The 6,900-nt window shown below is 39.8% G+C and overlaps 1 pseudogene; it reads left to right on the top strand.

Moving 5' to 3' along the window:
• The window catches only part of LOC118000931, a 1,959-nt pseudogene extending 1,464 nt beyond the window's left edge, over positions 1-495 (top strand).
• The last annotated feature ends 6,405 nt before the right edge of the window (positions 496-6,900 follow it).

Raw genomic sequence — 6,900 nt, 5'->3', positions numbered from 1 at the left:
GGAAGGAAGGAAGGAAGGAAGGAAGGAAGGAAGGAAGGAAGGAAGGAAGGAAGGAAGGAAGGAAGGAAGGAAGGAAGAAAGGAAGAAAGGAAGAAAGGAAGAAAGAAAGAAAGAACGAACGAACTGAGGGCTAACTGAAGAGCTTCTGTACAATAAAAGACAGAGGGAATGGCAAGAGAGAGGAAAGTACAGTAGCAAAGGGAACCCCTACCTCAATGCTGCAAACTGTAGAGGGAAGGGAGAGTACAGAGGGACCAAGAGTAGATTCATCATTTCATGGAAAACAAATAGCCACAGTTTCAAAGATAAACTATTACATAAAAGATTCAGCCTTAGAACCCTGACAAACTGCAGGGGAGCTGCTAGAACTTTCTCTGTGTTAGAGGGGATGTTGAATGCTATGGTTTACACTCCCTGTCCACCTCTAGGGTGCAGATGGGACCACTGTCTGGATGTCATAGCCAGCCTGCCACATCAGGAACACTGGGTCCCTAGTCCACACCAGCCCCAGATGCTCTGGGACACAGAAAAATAGCTATGGTTTAAAATAGCAACTAGTATATAAAATAGCAACCCTAGAACTCTGCCAAATGAAGCCATTGGAACTTGTCACAGTTTACACTTCCTCTCCGCCTTGATAACATGAATGGGCATACTGTCCAGGTGCCCTAACTGGCTTGCCACCTCACACCACACCAACTCCAACCATCCCACCCAAGTAGCTCCTGGTACACAACAGGACACCCCTGGTCAGTGCTCACTACAGCTCCAGCTGTCACGCAAAGATGACACAGATGCAGAGAACCCTGGAACACTCCAGGCCTGCACCACTCTGGCTTCATACAGATTGCTAGGGCACCCCTGGCACAGAATGCTCCAGGTTCTCCTGGCTGGCACCTGCTTCAGCTCTAGCCACCTCACCAGTGTCCCTGGCATGGAGCACCCCAGGAAATTCTGGCCCAATCTGCTTCAGTTGTGGCCACTTGGCCAAGACACCTTCTGAGCAAATACCCCCAGGACACACTGGCCAGCAAGGGCCTTGGCTCCAGTCACCCTAACGGGGCACCCCCTGTTCTCAGCACCCCAGGGAAGCCAAAGACACCCTGACTTGCATCCCCTGTCCTGCACTCACTTTGGCTTTAGCTGTTCTGCCAGGGTGCCCTCTGTGTGAAGAGCTCCAAGACTCCCCATCTTGTACCCACCTCATCTTTAGCTGTCCTGTCAAGATGCCTTCTACACATAGAGTCCCAGGACCCCTTCTACCTCTTAAGCTTTAGTTTTTATGCGAGGGCCCCCATTGCATGAAACACCCTGGGATTCTCCCAGGCTGTGCTGGCCTCAGCTCCTGTTGCCCCACCAGGGACCCCTGGTACTGAGTACCCCAGGACACCCACTTTGGCTTCAGCTGTCCTGTTAGGGTGTCCTCTCTGCATATTCTTGAGACCCTCCTTGCCTGTGCCCACTTCAACTTTAGCTGCCCACTTCATGGAGAGCCCCTGGACCGCCTGGCTGACACGTCACCTCAGCTCTAGCAACTTTACCAGGGTACCTACTGTGCAGAGAGGCTTGGAACATCCAAGTATATATCCACTTCAGCTTCAGATGTCCTACCAGGGCACCCTCTATGCAGGGAGCCCTGGGAACCCCCAGCTCATACTTACTTCAACTTCACCTGTCCTACCAGGATGCTTTCTGTACATAGCACCTCAGGGCCCCACCGGCCTCACCAACTTCAGCTTTAGCTGTCCTGTCATATGCTCTCTATGCAAAGAGCACAGGAATAACACTAGCCTGTGTCCACTTCAGCTCTATCCCACCAGTGTGCCCACTGCACAGATCACACTGCGACCCCTCAGCTTGTGCCCACTGCAGCTTCAGCTGTACTGCCAGGGAACCCTCTGTATGAAGAGCCCCAAGACAGCCTAACTTATGCCCATTCAGCTCCAGCCATCCCACCAGGGCAGTGCCAGCACAGAGTGCCCTGTGACCCCCAACCCAAACCAACTACAGCTCCACCCAACCAGCAAAGGCCACCAAACACACAGTCTACACAGGGGATGAACATACACAAGACCATTTTTCAAGTTTAGGGGAAGCAGCTGTTCCATCTAATTCATAAAAAAAAAAAAAAAAAAAAAAACACAGAAAATCAAACAAAATGGGGTGACAGAAGAATATGCTCCAAAAGAAAGAACAAGACAAAACCTCCAGAAAAAGAAGAAATGAGGACAAACAATATGCCTGATAAATAGTTTAAAGTAATGATCATAAACATGTTCATCAGACTGGAGAGAAGAGTGAAAAAAAATGAGAGAGGCCTTCAACAAAGAAATAGAAAATATTAGAAAGGACTAAGAGTCTCTCATGGTTTTTCTCCCTCTCTGATGACTTTCCATTCAGTTTTCCCTTCCTTCCCCTATGATCCTCTGAGCTGTTTCTTATATTCCACATATGAGTGAAACCATATGATAATTATCTTTCTCTGATTGACTTGACTCTAAACTATGGGAAACAAACTGAGGGTTGCTGGAAGGGGGATGGGTGGGGGAATGGGGCAATTGAGTGATGGGCACTAAGGAGGGCACATGATGTAATGAGCACTGAGTGTTATATGCAACTGATGAATTATTGAACTTTACATCTCAAGTTAATGATGTACTATATGTTGGCTAATTGAATTTAAATGAATGAATGAATGAAAGAAAGAAAAAGAAAATATTAAAAAGAACAAATCAGAGTTGAAGAATACAATAATTAAAATAAAAACATTACAGGGATTAAAAGATGCAGAAGAACAGATCACCAATTTGGAAGACAGGATTATGGAAAGTACTCAAGCTGAACAGCAAAAATAAAAAGAATTTTAATAAATGAAGATAGATTAAGGGATCTCTTGGACAACATCAAGCCCAAAAACATTTGGATTATCAGGATCTCAAAGGATAAGAGAGAGAGAGAGAGAGAGGGGAAGAAAACTTATTTGAGGAAATAAGCTGAAAACCTCCCTAACCTATGGAAGGAATTAGATATCCAAGTTGAGGAGGCACAAAGTTCCAAGCAAGAAAAACCAAAGGAAGTTCACACCATGACACATAATAATTAAAATATTGAAGATTAAAGATAAAAAGAATTTTATTTTTTATATATTTTTAAATTTGAATTCAATTACCCAACATAGAGTACATCATTAGTTTTTGATGTAGTGTTCAATGACTCACTAGTTGTGTATAACACCCAGTGCTCATCACATCATGTGCCCTCCTTAATGCCCATAATGCAGTTACCCGATCCCTCCACCCACCTCTCCTTCCGTGACGCTCAGTTTGTTTCCCAGAGTCAAGAGTCTCTCGTGGTTTGTCTCCCTCTCTGATTTCTCCCCCTTCGGATTTCCCTCCCTTCCTCTATGGTCCTCCCTGTATTTCTTATGTTCCACCTATGAGTGAAACCATACAATAATTGTCATTCTCTGCTTGACTTATTTCACTTAGCATAATACCTTCCGGTTCCATCCATGTCAATGCACATGGTGGGTATTCATCCTTTCTGATGGCTGAGTAATATTACATTGTATATATGGACCACATCTTTTTTTTTTTTTTAAAGATTTTATTTATTTATTTGAGAGAGAGAGAATGAGAGACAGAAAGCACAAGAGGGAAGAGGGTCAGAGGGAGAAGCAGACCCCCGCTGAGCAGGGAGCCCAATGCGGGACTCGATCCCGGGACTCCAGGATCATGACCTGAGCCGAAGGCAGTCGCTCAACCAACTGAGCCACCCAGGCGCCCTGAACCACATCTTCTTTATCCATTCATCTGACGGACATCTTTACCCCTTCCACAGTTTGGCTATTGTGGACATTGCTGCTATGAACATTAGGGTGCATGTGCCCCTTCTTTTTCCTACATCTGTATCTTTGGGGTAAATACCCAGTAGTGCAATTGCTGGGTCATAGGGTAGCTCTATTTTTAACTTCTTGAGGAACCTCCATACTGTTTTCCAAAGTGTCTGTACCAGCTTGCATTCCCACCAACAGTGTAAGAGGTTTCCCTTTTCTCTGAATCCTCAACAACATGTTATTACCTGTGTTGTTAATTTTAGCCATTTTGACAGGTGTGAGGTAGTATCTCATCGTGGTTTTGATTTGTATTTCTCTAATGATATGTGATATTGAGCATCTTTTCATGTGGCCCATCTGGATGTCTTCTTTGGAAAAATGTCTATTCATGCCTTCTGCCCTATTTCTTAACTGGATTATTTGTTTTTTTGGGTGTTGAGTTTGATAAGTTCCTTATAGATCTTGGATACCAGCCCTTTATCAGATATGTCATTTGCAAATATCTTCTCCCATTCCCATAAAGGAGGTTATATATAAATCTCAGGGCAACCACAAACCCAAGACCTATAATAGATATGCAAATAATATAGAAAAAGAAAACCAAAACTAACACTACAGAAAGTAATCAATCACAAAGAAACAGAGCAAGAAAGGAAGAAAGAAACAGAAAAGCACTACAAAATAACCAGAAAACAACTAACAAAACGGCAATAAGTACATACCTATCAATAATTACTTTAAACACAAGTGGTCTAAATGCTCCATCAAAAGACATAGAGTGGCAGAAGAGATTAAAAATAAAGACCCATCAACATGCTGCCAACAAGAGACTCACTTCAGATTTAAAGACAAATATAGACTGAAAGTGAAAGCAAAGAAAAAGTATTCCATGCAAATGGAAGTAAAAAGAAAAAGAAAATCCATAGTAGCAATATATATATATATCAGACAAGATATACTTTAAAACAAAAACTGTAACAAGAGACAAAGAAGGGCAATACATAATGATAAAGGGATCAATGTGAAAAGAAGTTTGTAAATATTATAATTGTAATAATTGTAAATATCTATGCACACAACATGGGAGCACCTAAATACATAAAGCAAATATTAAGAGACATAAAGGGAGAAACTGACAGTAAAACAATAATAGTAGGGGACTTTAACACCCCATTTACATCAATGGATAGATTATCTAGGCAGATAATCAATAAGGAAACAGTGTCTTTGAACAACAGGACAGACCAGATGGACTTAACAGATACATACAGAATAGTTCATTCAAAAACAGAATACACATTCTTTTCAAGTACACATGGAAAATTCTCCAGGATAGATCACATTAGGCTGCAAAAAAAAGTCTCAATATGTTGAAGAGGATTAAAATAGTATCATGCATCTTTACCAACCACAATGGTTGAATGATATGAATGAAAATGAAACTAGAAATCTGTAACAAGAAAAAAATTGGAAAACACACAAACACATGGAGGCTAAACAACATACTACTAACCAACCAATGGGTCAACAAAGAAATCAATAAGAAATTAAAGAATACATGGAGACAAATGAAAATGAAATACAGTGGTCCAAAATCTTTTGGATATGGCAAAAGTAGTTCTGACAGGGAAATTTATAGTGATATTGGTCTAACTCAAAAAACAAGAAAAGGCTCAAATAAACTATCTAACTTCACACTTAAAGTAACTAGAAAAAGAGAAACAAAGTCCAGGGTGAGTAAAAGGACAGAATAATGAAGATTAGAGGAGAAACAAATGACAGACACTAAAAATTCAATAGAGAAGATCGATGAAACCAGGATCTGATTCTCTGAAAAGCTAAACAAATTGATAAACCTTTGGTCAGATTCATCAAGAAAAAACAAAGAGGACACAAATAAGTACTATAAAAAATGAACAGGGAGAAATAATGACTGACACTACAAAGACACAAAAGATTATAAGAGGATATTGTGAAAAATTCTATATCAACAAATTGGAAAACATAGAAGAAATGGATAAATTTCCAGAAACCTATAATTTTCTAAAACTGAATTACAAAAAAATAGCAAATCTGAAGACTTATTTTTAGTAACTAAATTAAATCAGTAATCAAAAAACTACCAAAAAAATAAATAAAATGCCAGGACCAGATGGACTCACAAAAGTCTTCTACCAAATATTTTTAAAAGATTTAACAACTATACTTGTCAAACTATTCCAAAAAATGGAAGGGATGGGTACTAAGGAGGGCACTGTTGTGGGCCCTGGGTATTGCATGTAAGTGATGAATCACTAAATTCTACACCTGAAACTAATATTATACTGTATGTTAACTAGCTAGAATTTAAATTAAAATTTGGAGGAAAAAAGAGGGACGGAAAGTTTCCAACTACATTCTATGACGCCAGCATTACCCTAATATCAAAACCAGACAAAGATACAAAAAAAAAAAAAAAAAAGAAGAAAGAAAACTATAGGCCAATATCCATGATGAACATAAATGTAAAAATCCTTAACATAATATTACCAAACTGCATTCAGCAATACATTAAAAGGATTATACATGCAATGAAGTGGGATTTATTCCAGAGACTCAAGGATAGTTCAATATTCACAGACAAATCAGTGTGAAACATAAATCAAGAAAACCAAGTATAAAATTATATGATCATCTCAATAGTTGCAGAAAAAGCATTTGACAAAATTCAACATTCATTCATGATAAAAACTCTCAACAAAGTGGGTTTAGAGGAAACCTACCTCAACACATAATAAAGGCTATTTATGACAAATCCACAGCTAACATCATACTCAAAGGTGAAAAATTGAAAGCATTTCCTTTAAGATCAGGAACAAGACAAGGATATACATTCTCATCACTTTCTCCAACTTCCAATAGTACTGGGAGTCCTAGCCATTTCAATCAGACAAGAAGAAGAAATAGAAGGGATAAAGATTGGTAAGGAAGAAGTAAAACTGTCACTCTTTGTAGAGGACATAATACTATACATAGAAAATCCTAAAGATTCCATCAAAGAACTATTCAAAGCAATAGATGAATTC

This window comes from Mirounga leonina, unplaced genomic scaffold (assembly GCF_011800145.1).
Source record: "Mirounga leonina isolate KUSES-001 unplaced genomic scaffold, KU_Mleo_1.0 Mir_53, whole genome shotgun sequence".
In the NCBI taxonomy this organism is placed as follows: Eukaryota; Metazoa; Chordata; class Mammalia; order Carnivora; family Phocidae; genus Mirounga; species Mirounga leonina.
The sequence above is the reverse complement of the archived record's forward strand: the minus strand, read 5'-3'. Positions and strand labels throughout refer to the sequence as shown.